We start from the raw sequence: 238 nt of genomic DNA on the forward strand, positions 1-238 counted from the left end.
AGTTCAGAAACAATCGTATCAGGTAAGAATTTGAGGATACATTTAGTCCCGTTAGTACTTGCTTTTAATGCAACAAAAATGCACATTTTTTTTACAATTATACACCATAGAAAAATCGTAACGTCGTCAATTTAAATCCCGGCACAACACACTGGTGTTCCCCCCGTGTTAGTTTGAGACACAGAATAACAGTAACCGGGTGTATCGCAGTTACCATCGCAGTTTTGCGTTGTGAGTC

This window comes from Priapulus caudatus, unplaced genomic scaffold (genome assembly GCF_000485595.1).
Source record: "Priapulus caudatus unplaced genomic scaffold, Priapulus_caudatus-5.0.1 Scaffold4184, whole genome shotgun sequence".
NCBI lineage: Eukaryota > Metazoa > Priapulida > Priapulimorpha > Priapulimorphida > Priapulidae > Priapulus > Priapulus caudatus.